The sequence below is a fragment of the Oncorhynchus masou genome, chromosome 29 (assembly GCF_036934945.1).
Source record: "Oncorhynchus masou masou isolate Uvic2021 chromosome 29, UVic_Omas_1.1, whole genome shotgun sequence".
Lineage (NCBI taxonomy): Eukaryota > Metazoa > Chordata > Actinopteri > Salmoniformes > Salmonidae > Oncorhynchus > Oncorhynchus masou.
The window spans coordinates 18,746,207-18,763,310 of record NC_088240.1 but is presented as its reverse complement, the minus strand read 5'-3'; the positions used below and the strand labels follow the sequence as shown (position 1 = coordinate 18,763,310).

Sequence of the window (17,104 nt, the reverse complement as noted above, 5' to 3'; positions counted from 1 at the left end):
AGGGAGTTCAGTTTTGTGCCCGACAGGATACAGCGTGTCTGATCCGTGTAAAGGTCTTGACCAAACCCCCTGGTCTGTCACTATATATATATATATATATGCCAGTGCTCCACCATTAGGAAACTATTCTGCCCAAAATGCAGCAACTACACTTTTGGTCAAATTGAGTTAAAGACTGAAATCAGGCTTTGTAGTATCTGTTTTATATTGTGTCCGGGTTTAATTGTGTTCCGTTTCAAAGAAAACGTAGCTTGGAATTTGCAGTAACTCCAAAGTCCAAGTAAAAACCAAGTTAATGTAACATATACACCAGGAGTCAGGAAGAATATGCGAAAGGTGAGTTTAATAATGAAACGATACAAATGAACAAACATGAGAAGCATACTGAACGTGAGAGAAAACAATGCTCCCTCATGACAACTGAGTAGGCTGGGGGACTGGCTCACTGTGAAGACCCGAGGTAGGAGGCCCTCTGATAGGGGTATGGAGAGCCTCGCTGGTGGTGTCGAGGCAGTAGAGAAAACGGAGGACCTCCTCCATGCAGTACCCAGTTGCGCTAGCTGGTCGTGGTGTTGGTGAAGTACATGTACATGACCCTGTTCGTTGATGGTCTGGGAGATGGTTTTATCTCCTGCTGCTTCCATATTGCGAGATAGTATTCTGTAACATACATGCTGGGAGTCAGGAAGCAAGTGCAGAAGGTGAGTTTAATAATGAAACAATACAAATTAAAAAACATGAGACGTGTACTGAACGTCAGAGAAAACAATGCTCCCTCATGACAACTGAGGGAGAAATAAAGAGGGAGTAATCAAAGAAAAAAGGATGACCAGGTGTGCGTAATGATGGGGAACAGGTGTGCGTAATGATGGGGAACAGGTGTGCGTAATCTAGTTGCCAGGGCCAGTGGTCAGTAGACTGGCGACGTTGAGCGCCAGAAGGAGGGAAAAGGAGTAGGTGTGACAGCTAATTTACTGCACTTCGGTTTGGTACCACCATGTTATGACTGCAGTTTTGAACATGTCATCAGTCTGGGTGTAATCAGGCTACCGAAGCGCATACAGTGGGGCGACATCATCAGCACACTCCACACAAGTAACATTGCCGCCTGGTGGACTAGCAAGAGTCCCGGGATTCCCCGGGATTCCGAAGTTTCCTGGATCACCTTGTTCTCAGACCATTTTGGTAGATAGGCCTGAAGAATCCCAGTGTCCAGAAGATTCCATCGGATGTGGCAGGGCTTATAAACTATTACGGACTGGATTTCCCTTTGTAGTCCATAATAGTTTGCAAGCCCTGCCACAATACTGCTAAATAGTTAGTTAAATAGTTAACCAAATAGCTACCCGGACTATCTTGATTGACACTTTTTGCACAAATGTTTTTTTACTCATCACATACGCTGCTACTACTGTTTACTATCTATCACTTTATTCCTAATTATATGTACATACAGTATTTACCTCATATCTCATACCCCTACACATCGAGACTGTACTGGTACCCTTTTATCGTTACTTATTGTCTATCTATTATTACTTGTAATTTTACTTGTTTTTACTTTTCTATTATTTCTCTATTTTCTTTCTCTCTGCATTGTTGGGAAGGACCTGTCACTAACATTTCACTGTTAATCCACACCTGTTGTTTACGAAGCATGTGATGAATAACGTTACATTTGATTTAGATGTTATTTTATTTCGGCCTTGGATACATTCTTTGAATAGTCCTCTGAATAGAAAAATAAAGCAAAGGTGCCAATGTGCCATTTAGAAAGAGATATATCTGAGATATATTGCATTTAATTCCTAGATAAAAGCATAATACCTAGATTTTAGACCATGGGTTTGTTGCTATGCTGTAAACAAGCAAAGCAACAACCCCCAAGCACCACCTTCTGACTATATAGTACAGAGGTGTATCTGTCTCTCATGCTCTGGTACAAATGACGTCCATATATTTCCATCACCTCAGCACTGTTGTTATCAGTTGGTCAATGCCTGAAATGGAAAGGCTGTACATTCTCTCACCCAGCACCTCCCCTCACTTTCTCACCCAACACTCTCGTCTTTCTGTTTACTCTATCTCCTTTTTTATCTCAGTCTTGTGGGTCCATGTTGATGGTGTTGTGCAGCATCAGTTGCTAGGCAATTTTCATAAATCACCTCCTCGTTGCATTGTTGGACATAAAGATAGCCTTGGTTTCAGTTGACCCCAGTCTAATCAAATACCACACCATCCCAACGGAGACCTACGGACGCCTTTACCAACCCATTTCACATTAAAGGCCAATTACATGTAAAAGTTCAATGTAAATTGTAATTTCAGTAACATTACATTGCACACTCTTGGCATTCTCTCAAACAGCTTTACCTGGAATACTTTTCCAACGGTCTTGAAGGAGTTCCACATATGTTGAGCACTTTGCTGCTTTTCCTTCACTCTGTTGTCCAACTCATCCCAAACCATCTCAATTGGGTTGAGGTTGGGGAATCGTGGAGGCGAGGTCATCTGATGCAGCACTCCATCACTCTCCTGCTTGCTCAAATAGCCCTTACACAGCCTGGAGGTGTATTGGGTCATTTTCCTGTTGAAAAATGAAAGATAGTCCCAATAAGTGTAATCCAGATGGGGTGGCGTATCGCTGCAGAATACTGTGGTAGCCATGCTGGTTAAGTTTGCCTTGAATGCTAAATAAATCACTGACAGTGTCACCAGCAAAGCACCCCCACACTATCACACCTCCTCCTCCATGCTTCACGGTAGGAACCACACATGCGGAGATCATCCGTTCACCTTCTCTGCATCTCACAAAGACACAGCTTTTGGAACCAAAAATCTAAAATTTGGATTTATCAGACCAAAGGACAGATTTCCAATGGATTAATGTCCATTGCTAGTGTTTCTTGGCCCAAGAAAGTCTCCTCTTCTTATTGGTGTCCTTTGGTAGTGGTTTCTTTGCAGCAATTCGGCCATGAAGGCCTGATTCACGCAGTCTCCTCTGAACAGTTGATGTTGAGATGTGTCTGTTACTTGAACTCTGTAAAGAATTTATTTGGGCTGCAATTTCTGAGGCTGGTAACTCTAATGAACTAACTTTAATGAACTTCCTTTCTTGTGGTGGTCCTTATGAGAGAAAGTTTCATCATAGTGCTTGATGGTTGTTGCGACTGCACTTGAAGAAACATTCAAAGTTCTTGACATTTTCCAGATTGACTGATCTTCATGTCTTATGTAATGATGGACTGTCATTTCTCTTTGCTTATTTGAGCTGTTCTTGCCATAATATGGACTTGGTCTTTTACCAACTAGGTCTATCTTCTGTATACCACCCCTTCCTTGTAACAACACAACTGAAGGACAGAAATTTCACAAATTAACTTTTAACAAGGCACACCTGTTAATTTGAAATGCATTTCAAGTGACTCATGAAGCTGGTTGAGAGAATGCCAAGATTGTGGAAAGCTTTCATCAAGGCAAAGGGTGGCTACTTTGAAGAATCTCAAAGAATCAATCAGGAACAACGATTGACAGCTGCCTCGGATTGAGAACCATACCAGGCCAAACACAGAAATCCCAAATCATAGAAAAAGGAACATAGACAACCCACCCAACTCACGTCCTGACCATACTAAAACAAAGACATAACAAAAGAACTAAGGTCAGAACGTGACAGTATTCTAACTGCTAATGAAGTGAAAAGACCTGCATTCTAACTACTAACGTAATGAAAATACCTGCATTCTAACTACTAATGTAGTGAAATGATCTCTACTCTAACTACTACTGTAGTGAAAAGACTTGCATTGTTACTACTAAATGTAGTGAAAATACCTGCATTGTAACTACTAATGTAGTGAAAAGACTTGCATTGTAACTACTAATGTAGTGTCAAGACCTGCATTCTAACTACCAATGTAATGAAAAGACCTGCATTCTAACTACTAATGGAGTGAAAATAATTGTATTCTAACTAACTACCTACAGTAACTACTGGTGGCCAAAAATGACATGCTACACTAACGCTAGGTTAAAACAACAAACAATATAGGGTTAATCAGGGATAAGGTTAATGCGTGGATCATAAGGCAGCTGTTAGTGGAGCTTCTGTTCCCAGTGGATCACTAGCCACACCCTTGGATTCATGGTTCCTCTTATAACTGCTCTCTGTACCAATACTACATAAGGCTGCATATTATGGAGGAACACATTTTGAGCAGCTACAAGTGCCAGCATCAGTCCGGGTTTGGCTAGTTATTACTGACAAGATTCTCCAGTTGACATGTTATTTAGATTAAACCTGGCCTCCCTTTAGTTGGCTTCAACATGCACCATACATACATACATACATACATACATACATACATACATACATACATACATACATACACACACACATACAGTGCCTTGCGAAAGTATTCGTCCCCCTTGAACTTTGCGACCTTTTGCCACATTTCAGGCTTCAAACATAAAGATGTAAAACTGTATTTTTTTGTGAAGAATCAACAACAAGTGGGTCACAATCATGAAGTGGAATGACATTTAGTGGATATTTCAAACTTTTTTAACAAATCAAAAACTGAAAAATTGGGCGTGGAAAATTATTCAGCCCCCTTAAGTTAATACTTTGTAGCGCCACCTTTTGCTGCGATTACAGCTGTAAGTCGCTTGGGGTATGTCTCTATCAGTGTTGCACAGAGAGACTGACATTTTTTCCCATTCCTCCTTGCAAAACAGCTCGAGCTCAGTGAGGTTGGATGGAGAGCATTTGTGAACAGCAGTTTTCAGTTCTTTCCACAGATTCTCGATTGGATTCAGGTCTGGACTTTGACTTGGCCATTCTAACACCTGGATATGTTTATTTTTGAACCATTCCATTGTAGATTTTGCTTTATGTTTTGGATCATTGTCTTGTTGGAAGACAAATCTCCGTCCCAGTCTCAGGTCTTTTGCAGACTCCATCAGGTTTTCTTCCAGAATGGTCCTGTATTTTGCTCCATCCATCTTCCCATCAATTTTAACCATCTTCCCTGTCCCTGCTGAAGAAAAGCAGGCCCAAACCATGATGCTGCCACCACCATGTTTGACAGTGGAGATGGTATGTTCAGGGTGATGAGCTGTGTTGCTTTTACGCCAAACATAACGTTTTGCATTGTTGCCAAAAAGTTCAATTTTGGTTTCATCTGACCAGAGCATCTTCTTCTACATGTTTGGTGTGTCTCCCAGGTGGCTTGTGGCAAACTTTAAACAACACTTTTTATGGATATCTTTAAGAAATGGCTTTCTTCTTGCCACTCTTCCATAAAGGCCAGATTTGTGCAATATACGACTGATTGTTGTCCTATGTACAGAGTCTCCCACCTCAGCTGTAGATCTCTGCAGTTCATCCAGAGTGATCATGGGCCTCTTGGCTGCATCTCTGATCAGTCTTCTCCTTGTATGAGCTGAAAGTTTAGAGGGACGGCCAGGTCTTGGTAGATTTGCAGTGGTCTGATACTCCTTCCATTTCAATATTATCGCTTGCACAGTGCTCCTTGGGATGTTTAACGCTTGGGAAATCTTTTTGTATCCAAATCCGGCTTTAAACCTCTCCACAACAGTATCTCGGACCTGCCTGGTGTGTTCCTTGTTCTTCATGATGCTCTCTGCGCTTTTAACGGGCCTCTGAGACTATCACAGTGCAGGTGCATTTATACGGAGACTTGATTACACACAGGTGGATTGTATTTATCATCATTAGTCATTTAGGTCAACATTGGATCATTCAGAGATCCTCACTGAACTTCTGGAGAGAGTTTGCTGCACTGAAAGTAAAGGGGCTGAATAATTTTGCACGCCCAATTTTTCAGTTTTTGATTTGTTAAAAAAGTTTGAAATATCCAATAAATGTCGTTCCACTTCATGATTGTGTCCCACTTGTTGTTGATTCTTCACAAAAAAATACAGTTTTATATCTTTATGTTTGAAGCCTGAAATGTGGCAAAAGGTCGCAAAGTTCAAGGGGGCCGAATACTTTCGCAAGGCACTGTACATACATACATACAGGAGTAATGTTGCTCCCTCTGAAGTCACAAAGCCCCTCCACCACGGCAAGGTGGAGTCCAGGAGAGGTGATAAAAAACTGAAACGAGGGCCAGCACTGTGTAAAGAGTTGTCTCTGCTTTTATAGAAAGTACAATCTCCTTTTCTTCGTGACAGTTTAGCAGATGTGTGGAAAAAGGGGCGGAACAGATTATAAAAGGCGTTTGGTTTGTCTGTGCTGATTCAGATAGCCCGAGGTTGATAGCACGAGGGCTCAACCGTCTAACTCTGTCACAGTTTACACGTAAACGTGCTCCTGTCTGCAAGTTTCCAAACAGCTGACTTCCTGCAGATAGTAAAACCATGGGATGTCTCACATGCTGCGTGTGCACCCAAATGGATCTTAGCTATACGCCCAGTCTTATGACTAAGTCACCCAAAGACAAGTTTGTATTAGGTTAGAAAAAAACACTAACATATAACAAGAGACAATTCTCTAAGTAGTAAACACAGGATATCATTAATCATTTTGTAATTTTCCCCCTATAATCCACAAAGACCAAGAAACATATTGTCCCTGTTTGTTCATTGTTCCAAGGACTTTACAGTGCACTAACCAAAGCACGGCATCGAGTAAACTTTGAATAAGGCATGACATAAGTCTCTTTCTAACCTGCATTCGAACTATTAAAATTAAGTTAGTGAAAGGCCTGCATTGTAAGTAGACCTGCATTTTAACTACTTATGTAGAGAAAAGACCTGCATTCTAACTACTAATGTAGTGAAAAGACCTGCATTCTCTGTAAACTGGTCATCTCTGTACACCCGTCACAAGATCGACTGGTTATGCTTATTTATAAAACCATCTCAGGCCTCACTCCCCCGTATCCGAGATATCTACTGCAGCCCTCATCCTCCACATACAACACCCATTGTGCCAGTCACATTCTGTTAAAGGTCCAGAAAGCACACACAACCCTGGGTCACTCGTCTTTTCAGTTCGCTGCAGCTAGCGACTGGAAAGAGCTGCAACAAACACTCAAACTGGACAATTTTATCTCAATCTCTTCATTCAAAGACTCAATCATGAACACTCTTACTGACAGTTGTGGCTGCTTTGCGTGATGAATTGTTGTCTCTACCTTCTTGCCCTTTGTGCTGTTGTCTGTGCCCAATAATGTTTGTACCATGTTTTGTGCTGCTACCATGCTGTGTTGCTACCATGTTGTTATCATGTTGTGTTGCTGTCATGTTGTGTTGCTACCGTGCTGTGTTGTCATGTGTTACTGCCTTGCTAATTTGTTTTCTTAGGTCTCTCTTGGCGTGATGTGTGTTTTGTCCTATATATATATATATATATATATATATACATTTATTTATTTATTTTTAATCCCAGCCCGTCCTCGCAGGAGACGTTTTAACATTTGGTTGGCCGTCATTGAAAATAAGAATTTGTTCTTAACTGACTTGCCTAGTTAAATAAAGGTTAAATAAAATAAATAAATAGAATTCTAACTAATAATGTTGTGTAAAGACCTGCATTCTAACTACTATAACTACTGTTGGACAAAAATGCTAAAACAACAAATAATACATATTTTACCAGGGATAAGGTTAATGCATGTATCATAAGGCAGCTGCTTCATGGTTCCTCTTATAACTGTTCTCTGTACCAAGACTACATAATATGAAGGAACACATTTTGAGCAGCTACAAGTACCAGCATCAGTCCGGGTTTGGCTAGTCATTACTGACAAGATTCTCCATTTGACATGTTATTTAGATTAAACCTGGCCTCCATTTAGTTGGCTTCTACATACATACATACATACATACATACATACATACATACATACATACATACATACATACATACATACATACATACATACATACATACATACATACATACATACATACATACATACATACGCACACACACACACATACACATACATACATACATACATACATACATACATACATACATACATACAGGAGTAATGTTGCTCCCTCTGAAGTCACAAAGCCCCTCCACCACGGCAAGGTGGAGTCCAGGAGAGGTGATAAAAAACTGAAACGAGGGCCAGCACTGTGTAAAGCTGTGGTGAAGGAGTGGCCGAGCCGAGGTTTCTAATGTCACAGTGAATACTGCATAGGGTCTCTGTTCATTAGATGGTTAGAAGATTGGAGAATGTGCAGACTGGAATTCTTCCCACACCCAGAGCATGTCTGAGATTCTTCTGGCATCCGCTCTCAGCCTGTGCTGTGATTTCATTAAAATAGTACAATAAATATGCCTCATGAATAGACAATAGACCAAAAACTGTCACGAATCCCGTTTCCTGAGTCTGTTTTTTGCCTGTGTTCTGTTCTGGAGTGTTTTTTTCCGGCGTCCTGGAACGCACCCTGTCTGGTTGCCGGGCAATGTAGCCAGTTGGGAGTTCTGATTACCCGCACCTGTATCCCATCAGCTATCTGCACACCTGGTCCTGATCATCATCTCTCCTCTTCATAAGCCCGGACCTGACATCCATTCCCTGCCGGATCGTTAGCCATGAACAGTATGTCGTGCCATAGTATCAGCCTCAAGTTGGATAGAATTTGTTTTGTTGTTTTTTACGTATTGCTTGCCTTAAACTTACCTCCGTTTGTTCTGTCTTCAGTTACTCACCTGGATCATTTACCCCATTCCCGCCTGGTCGTCGGAGAATTCCGCTACCCCATTGGATCCACCTATTTACTCCCATCAACTCACCACTGCTGCCCGCTACGCCACCTGGATATGTCTACCCATTCACATTCACTTGTAAATAAATACTCACCTTCTTCCTACTCTCCTTGTCCTGGTCTGCTTCTGGGTTCGATTTTGAAAGAACGTGACAAAACACATTAGATGTTTTTATAACATTTCTAAATACATTTTAAAAAATGTATGTTTCTTACATCAAACTACTTGTTCCTTCTCCGTCTTCCTGGTTTGGAGTGTCAGAACCCAGACGTCCCAGGTTCATCTTCCTCAACCTTGTCATCAGACATTATAACATTATTATTGCATAGCAAAAAGAGGCTGATGAGATAGATTAATCAAGCAACAATGGTGGACTTTAACATAGTCACATACCTGTGGTGGTGCCTGGAACTGGTGATTGGCCATGATTGAACTCCTGGCAATGAACCCCCCCCCAAAAAATATTATATGAACTTGAGCCAAATCAATATATGATCATCTAATGCCAATTTATTTATTTTTAAATGCAAAATTAAGTTCATGATATTACAGTAGTTGATATTACCAAGGAAACTGTCCGTATTTGCACAGGTACCATATGAGTGCAGCCCCAGCAACAATCAGACAGAGAATAACAACGAGTAGAACCCAACAGGCAGCAGAGGTCTCTGTGAGGAGAGAGGAGATACAATTAATATAAGTCTGCATTTACAATTACATGTCATTTTGTTTTCCTAGTAGCTGCATTTACGTGTAATTTTGTTGCCCTAAGAATCAGTATAGCTTTGTTGTAAACCCTTCGCTGCAGAAAGTTAAGAGATAATACTAGGTTATAAGACATGTACATATGCAGCAAGAGATAAGTGTATCATGACCATCTTAGTAATGGTTATACAGTACCTTCCTGTAGAAAGAGGAATGAGGCCATAAGTTTGAAATTAACACATGCAGTGAAAGATAAGTGAGCATCTGGCTCAACTTTGTTATCCATGCTACATCACATTTCTCAACCTCATATGTGTGTGCCAGGAATACCTATATCGTTGCCAGACACATTTCCCTATGGGACAAGAAAGTATTCAATAAATCAAGCAACCAAATCAACAAACCAATCAAACGATCGCATAACAATTATAAGCAACTTATAAAACAGTATAAGAAACCAGTTAAGCAACCAGCAGTGGTGTAAACTACATATGTAAAAATACTATAAAATACTACTTACTACTATTTATATTTTCGACAACTTTTAGTTTTACTTCACTGCATTCCTAAAAAAATAATGTACTTTTTCCTCCATACATTTCCCTGACTCCCAAAAGGGTTTGTTACATTTTGAATGGTTAGCAGGACAGGAAAATGGTCCAATTCACGCACTTATCAAGAGACCATCCCTGTTCTACCCTACTGCCTCTGATCTGGCGGACTCACAAAACACAAATGTTTTGTTGGTAAATGATGTCTGAGTGTTGGAGTGCCCCTGGCTGTACGTAAATCAAATAAAAAAGACAATTGTGCCATCTGGTTTGCTTAATATATTGATACTTAAGCATTATTTTGCTATTACATTTACTTTTGATACTTAAGTGTATTTAAACCCAAATACTTAGACTTTTACTTATGTAGAAATTTGCTGGGTGAATTCCGCTTTTATGTGAGTCATTTTTTATTAAGGCATGATGTACTTTTTCCACCACTGTCAACCAGTATGAATAGTGTGTGTGTGTGTGTGTGTGTGTCTCAGGTGATTCTCACCAGAGGATGTGTGTACATAGAAGGAGCCAGTTGCTCGTCCTAAGGGATTGGAGGCCTCACAGACAGAGACCATTCAGCTCAGAGTTGAGACAAAGTGCAGTGGTGAGAGGAAGTGCAGTTGAGAGGAAGTGCAGTGTGTCTCCTCCCTCTGCTCTCACTAAAGACCCAGGCCATGGCTGGGCCACTCTGAGGGGGAGAGAGAGAGAAGGAGGTCTGTGTGTGTGTGTGCGTGCGTGTGCGTGTGTGTGTGTGTGCGCGTGTGCGTGTGCGTGTGTGTGAGAAAGACAACGGCATGATTTGGCTGCCAGCACAATTCAACAACTGTCCTTTAGAAATGAACATATTGATGATTCAAACCTGCACTACAATTCTAACATTTGGGGTCACTTAGACATGTCCTTGTTAATTAAAGAAAAACATTTTTTACGTAGCAATAACATGAAATTGATCAGAAATACAGTGTAGATATTGTTAATGTTGTAAATGACTATTGTAGCTGGAAAAGGCAATATCTCAGACTGGTCAATGAAAATGAAAATAAAAAATTAATATGGGTAAAAGAACACAGACATTGGACAGAGATAAGGCTTTTTCTTTGCAACTCTGCCTAGAAGGCCAGCATCTCGGGGGTCGCCTCTTCACTGTTGACGTTGAGACTGGTGTTTTGCGGGTACTATTTAATGAAGCTGCCAGTTGAAGACTTGTGAGGCATCTGTTTCTCAAACTAGACACTCTAATGTACTTGTCCTCTTGCTCAGTTGTGCACCGGGGCCTCCCACTCCTCTTTCTATTCTGATTAGAGCCAGTTTGTGCTGTTCTGTGATCTTCCGTTTCTTGGCAATTCCTCACATAGAGTAGCCTTCATTTCTCAGTACAAGAATAGACTGACGAGTTTCAGAAAAAAAGGTATTTGTTTCTGGCCATTTTGAGCCTGTAATCGAACCTACAAATGCTGATGCTCCAGATACTCAACTAGTCTAAAGAAGGCCAGTTGTATTGCTTCTTTAATCAGAACAACAGTTTTCAGCTGTGCTAACATTTTTGCAAAAGGGTTTTCTAATGACCAATTAGCCTTTTGAAATTATAAACTTGGATTATCTAACACAACATGCCATTGGAACACAGGAGTGATGGTTGCTGATAATGGGCCACTGTACGCCTATGTAGATATTCCATTAAAAATCTGCCGTTTCCAACTACAATAGTCATATACAACATTAACAATATCTACACTGTATTTCTGATCAATTTCATGTTATTGTAAATAGACAAAAAAAATAGCTTTTCTTTCAAAAACAAGGACATTTCTAAGTAACGGTAGTGTACATGTACAGCTAACATTTACATTTAAACTGGATTTACAGTTTTTCTCAATTGCTAAAACACTAAAACCCATTGGCTGAACAAAGTTCTCAGTTGCCTGGACTCATTTCACATGGTAAAACACAATTTGCAGATCTCACTTAGACTTTTCAGCAAAACTCTAAACACATTCTCATTCTCAAAACATATTCTGCACTCTAATGCACATGTCATCCATACTGGTAAACACAACCACTCAAAATTGATTTAACCTGTTTCAAATGATGCGACACAACCAATATAAGCCAGTTCAGAGAGCAAACAGGTTGTTGAAGGTGGAAAGGAGAAAGTCTGAGAATGGATAGAAGAAACAATGTGAGAGGACGAGTGCGTATGCGAGGTGGGCGACGAGGAGGAAGAGGAGGAGGAGGGCAAGAAAGAGGAAGAGGAGGACGAAGAGGAAGCCAAAGAGTGGAAATATCTAATAAAATTTGAGTAACAGTTATAGACCATGTTCTTGTTCATGGACTGACAATGAGGGAAGCAGGACTTAGAGTGCAACCCAATTTGAGCCGATTTTCTGTGTCCACCATAGTAAGGACATTCAGAGAAGAGAACAGGTACAGTATACTACTGTATTTTTGTAATTGCACATTTACTGTACTACACTATATGCAGCTGTTTCAATAGACATTTGTAAAGTTAATCACTGTATGTATTGTACTGCATGAATATGTTTTGTAACTGCACAACTACTTTTTGTAGAATTGCAAGGCTGCCACATGTAGGTGGAAGGACAGCTATATTCACTCGGGAGCAAGAGGCCGTTATAGTTGGCATGGTCCTTCAAGATAATGCAATACGACCCAGAGAAATCTAGGAACAAGTGATACAAGACAACACACACTTCCAGGGAATCGACAGTGTGAGCATTTCCACAATTGACCGTGTCCTCCATCGTAACAGGATGCGAATGAAACAAGTAAACAGAGTACATACAGAGTACCTTTTGAGCGCAACTCACCCAGGGAGAAAGAACTGCGAGCTCAGTATGTGCAAGTAAGTGTATTCAGAAACATCTACTGTAATCCAGATTGTCTACAGTACTAACACATACTACGTGAATGACATTACTCTTCAGTACATACAATGTATGTGAATCAGAAGCCTAATTGTACTCTACAGTATAGTACTGTCTCTGTATGACTTACAAAATCCTACATGCAGTATTTTGTATTTCTACACAGACAATATTTGACTTGCAATCCTTGGACAGATCCCGTGAGTTCATCTTTGTCGATGAAGCAGGCTTCAATCGAATAAAGAGGAGAAGGAGAGGCCGAAACATGATTGGACAGCGGGCCATTGTTGAAGTCCCTGGTCAACGAGGTGGCAATGTCACAATCTGTGCTGCTATTAGCAACCATGGTGTTCTACATCACCATGTTACACTCGGGCCATATAACACCCAGCACCTTCTAAGATTTATTGCCAATCTAAGAGCTATTTTATTTGAGCAGCAGGTTCAAGAGCAGCAGGGTCAAGAGTTAAATGAGAATCCCATTCCCACCTATGTGATAGTGTGGGACAATGTCAGGTTCCACCAAGCTGCTCAGGTAAGGGAATGGTTTAACATCGATGGGCAGTTTATGAACTTGTACCTCCCTCCATACTCGCCTTTCCTGAATCCAATTGAGGAGTTTTTCTCCTCTTGGAGATGGAAAGTGTATGATAGTCAAGTTCCTTGACGTCCACATCAGTAATGACTTAACATGGTCGACACACACCCACACAGTCGTGAAGAGAATGGGCCCTCAGATCCTCAAAAAGTTTTACATTGAGAGCATCTTGACTGGCTGCATCACCACTTGGTATGGCAACTGCCCTTGAAAGTAAAGAGATAAAAAAGGTGGTGCGGACTCTATATTAGGCGGTGTGAGAGGCAGCCCCGAAAAATTGCCAAAGAGTTCAGCCACCCAAGCCATAGACTGTTCACTCTGCTACCGCCCAACAAACGGTACTGGAGCATCGGCTCTCAGACCAACAGGCTCATAGACAGCTTCTACCCCAAGAAATAAGACTATTAAATAGCCAGACTGCTGAATAGTCCATTAATGGTACACAAACTATCTGCCCTTACTATTTTGATCTGACCCTACGCACACTCACTAGACTTTATATACAGTACACACTCACTCACACACCCACACTACACTGTTACTCCCACACACATCCCTCACACATTCAAACACTACATATGCACACACACACACACATAACAAAGATGTATACCAACACAGAAACACACACACACACTTCTACACATAATTTTCTGCAGCAACTCTGTTCCTTATTTTACTCTTATTATTATTATTATCTCTCCTGATGCCTAGTCACTTTACCTTGCCTTCATGTACATATCTACATCAACTACCTGTACTTCTGCACATTGATCTGGTACTGGTATTTCCTGTAAATAGCCCCATTGTTGTATATTGTTTTGTATTTCTCTTGTGTTTGTTACTAATTTATTTATTATAATGCTTTTTTAAACACTGCATCATCGGGAAAGTTTTGTAAGCAAGCATTTCACTTTAAAGTCTACACCAGTTGAGTTGAAATGTCACACCCTGACCATAGTTTACTTTGTATGTTTCTATGTTTTGGTTGGTCAGGGTGTGATCTGAGTGGGCATTCTATGTTGGATGTCTTGTTTGTCTATTTCTATGTCTGGCCTGATATGGTTCTCAATCAGAGGCAGGTGTTAGTCATTGTCTCTGATTGGGAACCATATTTAGGTAGCCTGGGTTTCACTGTGTGTTTGTGGGTGATTGTTCCTGTCTCTTTGTTTGTTGTCACCAGATAGGCTGTATAGGTTTTCACGGTCCGTTTGTTGTTTTGTATTGTTTAGTTATTTTCATGTCTCGTTCATTTAATTAAAGAACATGAATAACCACCACGCTGCATTTTGGTCCGCTTCTCCTTCTACAGACGAGTACCGTTACAGAATCACCCACCACAACATGACCAAGCGGCGTGGTAACAGGCAACTGCAACAGCAGGAGCAACAAAAAGAGGAATGGACATGGGAGGACGAATTGTTCGGAGTAGGACCCTGGGATCAGCCTGGAGAATATCGCCGCCCCAAAGAAGAACTACAGTGCCTTGCGAAAGTATTCGGCCCCCTTGAACTTTGCAACCTTTTGCCACATTTCAGGCTTCAAACATAAAGATATAAAACTGTATTTTTTTGTGAAGAATCAACAACAAGTGGGACACAATCATGATGCTCTCTGCGCTTTTAACGGACCTCTGAGACTATCACAGTGCAGGTGCATTTATACGGAGACTTGATTACACACAGGTGGATTGTATTTATCATCATTAGTCATTTAGGTCAGCATTGGATCATTCAGAGAACCTCACTGAACTTCTGGAGAGAGTTTGCTGCACTGAAAGTAAAGGGGCTGAATAATTTTGCACGCCCAATTTTTCAGTTTTTGATTTGTTAAAAAAGTTTGAAATATCCAATAAATGTCGTTCCACTTCATGATTGTGTCCCACTTGTTGTTGATTCTTCACAAAAAAAATACAGTTTTATATCTTTATGTTTGAAGCCTGAAAGGTGGCAAAAGGTCGCAAAGTTCAAGGGGGCCGAATACTTTCGCAAGGCACTGTAGAGGCGGCGAGAGCTGAGAGGCGCTGGTATGAGGAGGCAGCGCGGCGACGCGGATGGAAGCCTTAGAGTCAGCCCCAAAAATGTCTTGGGGGGGCTCACAGGGAGTATGGCTTCGCTAGGTAGGAGACCTACGCCAACTTCCTGTGGTTACCGGGGGGCGAGAGAGACCGGGCAGGCACCGTGTTATGCTGTGGTGCGCACGGTGTCTCCAGTGCGGGTGCATAGCCCGGTGCGGTATTTTCCAGCTCCGCGTATCGGCCGGGCTAGATTGAGCGTCGAGCCAAATGCCATGAAGCCGGCTCTACGCATCTGGTCCCCAGTGCGTCTCCTTGGACCGGCTTACATGGCACTAGCCTTGCGCACAGTGTCCCCGGTTCGCCTGCATAGCCCAGTGCGGGCTATTCCACCTCGCCGCACTGGCAGAGCGACCGGGAGTATTCAACCGGGTAAGGTTGGGCAGGCTCGGTGCTCAAGAGCTCCAGTGCGCCTGCACGGTCCGGACTACCCTGTGCCACCTCCACACACCTGCCCTCCGGTGGCAGCTCACCGCACCAGGCTTCCTGTGCGTGTCCTCGGCCCAGTACCACCAGTGCCAGCACCACGCATCAGGCCTACAGTGCGCCTCGCCTCTCTAGCGCTGCCGGAGCCTTCCTCCTCTCCTGCGCTGCCGGAGTCTCCCGCCTGTTCAGTGCTGCCTGAGCCTTTCTCCTCTCCTGCGCTGCCGGAGTCTCCCGCCTGTTCAGCGCAGCCAGAGCCTTCCTCCTTTCCTGCGCAATTGGAGTCTCCCGCCTGTTTAGCGCTGCCAGAGCCTTCTGCCTCTACAGCGTTGCCGGAGTCTACTGCCTGTTTAGCGCAGCCAGAGCTGCCAGCCTCCATGGAGCAGCCAGAGCTGCGAGTCTGCAAGGAGCTGCCAGTCTGCAAGGAGCTGCCAGTCCGCAAGGAGCTGCCAGAGCTGCCAGTCTGCATGGAGCAGCCAGAGCTGCCAGTCTGCAAGAAGCCGCCAGAGCTGTCAGTCTGCAAGAAGCCGCCAGAGCTGCCAGTCTGCAAGAAGCCGCCAGAGCTGCCAGTCTGCATGGAGCAGCCAGACCTGCCAGTCAGCATGGAGCAGCCAGAGCCGTCAGTCTGCCAGGATCCGCCAGTGAGCCAGACTCTTCCAGATCCGCCAGTCTGCCAGACTCTTCCAGATCCGCCAGTCTGCCAGACTCTTCCAGATCCGCCAGTCTGCCAGACTCTTCCAGATCTGCCAGTCTGCCAGAATCTTCCAGATCTGCCAGTCTGCCAGACTCTTCCAGATCTGCCAGTCAGCCAGACTCTTCCAGATCTGCCAGTCAGCCAGACTCTTCCAGATCTGCCAGTCAGCCAGACTCTTCCAGATCTGCCAGTCAGCCAGACTCTTCCAGATCCGCCAGTCAGCCAGACTCTTCCAGATCCGCCAGTCAGCCAGACTCTTCCAGATCCGCCAGTCAGCCAGACTCTTCCAGATCCGCCAGTCAGCCAGACTCTTCCAGATCCGCCAGTCAGCCAGACTCTTCCAGATCCGCCAGTCAGCCAGACTCTTCCAGATCCACCAGTCAGCCAGACTCTTCCAGATCTGCCCTTCCAGATCCGCCAGTCAG

General features: G+C 42.7%; 1 long non-coding RNA gene across 2 annotated transcripts; it reads right to left on the bottom strand.

The window, feature by feature from the left end:
• Window positions 1-326: 326 nt before the first annotated feature.
• Window positions 327-15,004, bottom strand: LOC135519118 (uncharacterized). Of its 2 annotated transcripts, XR_010452276.1 has the most exons (5): window positions 10,508-15,004; window positions 9,318-9,420; window positions 9,146-9,188; window positions 8,968-9,045; window positions 327-2,587 (listed from the first exon to the last, which is right to left on the bottom strand). It is a non-coding gene; the product is annotated as an uncharacterized LOC135519118 (long non-coding RNA). The 2 variants fall into 2 exon arrangements; XR_010452275.1 differs by having other exon boundaries at window positions 9,318-15,004.
• Between the last annotated feature and the right edge of the window lie 2,100 nt (window positions 15,005-17,104).